This window comes from Limulus polyphemus, unplaced genomic scaffold (genome assembly GCF_000517525.1).
Source record: "Limulus polyphemus unplaced genomic scaffold, Limulus_polyphemus-2.1.2 Scaffold1794, whole genome shotgun sequence".
NCBI lineage: Eukaryota > Metazoa > Arthropoda > Merostomata > Xiphosura > Limulidae > Limulus > Limulus polyphemus.
In genome coordinates this window covers 111355-113455 of record NW_013667404.1, presented here as the reverse complement: position 1 = coordinate 113455, position 2101 = coordinate 111355, and the positions used below count along the sequence as shown (strand labels likewise).

Here is a 2101-nt window from a genome sequence, read left to right as displayed (position 1 = left end):
AGTAAACCAAATTCAACTGCTAGTGATTATGAAAGTTACACATAACATTCATCACTATTGCCCAGGGACAGCGAACTCTTTTGTCTTGTTTTAGTGATTATGAAAGTTACACATAACATTCATCACTATTGCCCAGGGACAGCGAACTCTTTTGTCTTGTTTTAGTGATTATGAAAGTTACACATAACATTCATCACTATTGCCCAGGGACAGCGAACTCTTTTGTCTTGTTTTAGTGATTATGAAAGTTACACATAACATTCATCACTATTGCCCAGGGACAGCGAACTCTTTTGTCTTGTTTTTTGAATTTCGCGTAAATCTACACAAAAGATTTCTGTGCAAAGTAGTCCCTAATTTTGAACTGACAGATTAGAGGTGAGGCAGCTTGGCATTAGCATCCACCGTAATTCACTACTCTTATCTCATCTAATAATACGCCTTGACTGTTACTTTGATATCGCGCCCACGCCCTCAAAATGCAGAGCACGCTTCAACGGCAACGGGTCGTGATCCATATATGCTCGGATTCAAAATCCTGAACGAACATTTTCTACTGTTAAGTTTCAAAAGTGTACACATCATGTGTTTGGCGGTTTCGTGAGTTCCAGATCCAACCAGGAGTTTTAGTGAAACTTTTGTGTAAATAGTACAAGTAAAAAAAAAACAAATGGAAAAATTATTTTATTTTATTTTTACACTTAATAAAATAATAATAGGGATCGTAATTAAATTTATAAGTAGAAATGATAATCACAGTCGTGGTTAATTTTTTAATGAATTCAAACAGTGTGTTACACCATTTCCCCATTTACGGACAGTGCATTTTTAATCTGACAAGTTAACTGTGTTCTACCCTACAAACTGTGTTCTACCCTACAAATTGAATCCTTTTAGCGCTTTTCTTTTCAGTCTTTCTATCTATCTCTCAAACGGACATGGCATTATTCCTTGGAAGAAAAAAAAAAGAAAACTTCACGTGCCAAAGATTCGCAAACCCTAACTAGACATTTTGATTGTTTTAGTGAATAAACTAGATAATGAACAAACACCGCTTACGTTTCCAGCCTATCTTAATTTACCATCAATTAATCGAAATTACTGAGTTTATTAAGCGTATTTATGGGATAAAAAATTAGTACGTTATTAAGTGTTTCTGTAGAGCAGCAAAACATTTCAAGTTATTAAATGTGTTTATAGGGCGACCAAAAATTAACAAACTATTAAACCTAATCAATTAACTGTGTGTTGAAAACATCATTATGTAATACATCGCTTTTCAGCTTCGACTAATTTCCTTAACACGTTAAATAGATACAATCATACACAAAATTCACTCAATAAAAGTGTAGCTTCTGTAAAATAGAATGTTTAAATATATATTCTACTAGAAAAAATGGCACACCACAATGTACGAGATAAAACTTCGCAGTCATATATACTGAATATTAACACTATGAAGTTCGAACCCTACAAAAAACCCGCATGTCAAAACCATTGTTTAAAGACTAAACACTGTCAGAAAGATGTTAATATAATTTACCTGAACACATGTAGCAAGAAAGAAAAAGAATGACATTAGTAGATTTACACACCGCCAGAGCACCACGTTCGTGGATCCACGATAGCTAGTTTTACTGATAGGAGCCTTGGGTCTGTAAACAGTGCGAAAAAAATATGTTAATAACATAAATAACAAATATTAAATTAACAGTACTTAACGTACGCGTATAAAGATTACGTTGAATAGGTTTCAAAATTACAGGAATTTGTATTACACTACTGTGTTATTTTTCAATTGTATACCTATCTAGAATTTACAGGAATATCCATTATATTATAACAGAAAACTTACGCACACACAAAACCAGTATATGAACTTAGGTAGGTTAAAATATTTTATATCTGTATGATTTGTTTGTAGTCAAGCACAAAGTTACACAATGGGCTATCTGTGCTCTGCCAACCACGGGTATCGAAACCCGGTTTTTAACGTTATGAGTCTTCAGCTTACTGGGGAACTTTGTATAATTTGATGATTTACAGATGAAAATATTATAAATTCATAGAATTTTTCCAGTTGAATTTATAAAGAACATGG

The 2101-nt window shown here is 33.2% G+C and overlaps 1 long non-coding RNA gene across 1 annotated transcript in view; it reads right to left on the bottom strand.

The window, feature by feature from the left end:
* LOC111087145 overlaps positions 1–2101 on the bottom strand; it is a 15228-nt gene that overhangs the window by 1749 nt on the left and 11378 nt on the right. The window contains exon 2 of the long non-coding RNA XR_002611862.1: positions 1544–1655. This is a non-coding gene — a long non-coding RNA (uncharacterized LOC111087145). The remainder of the gene's footprint in view (positions 1–1543; positions 1656–2101) is intronic.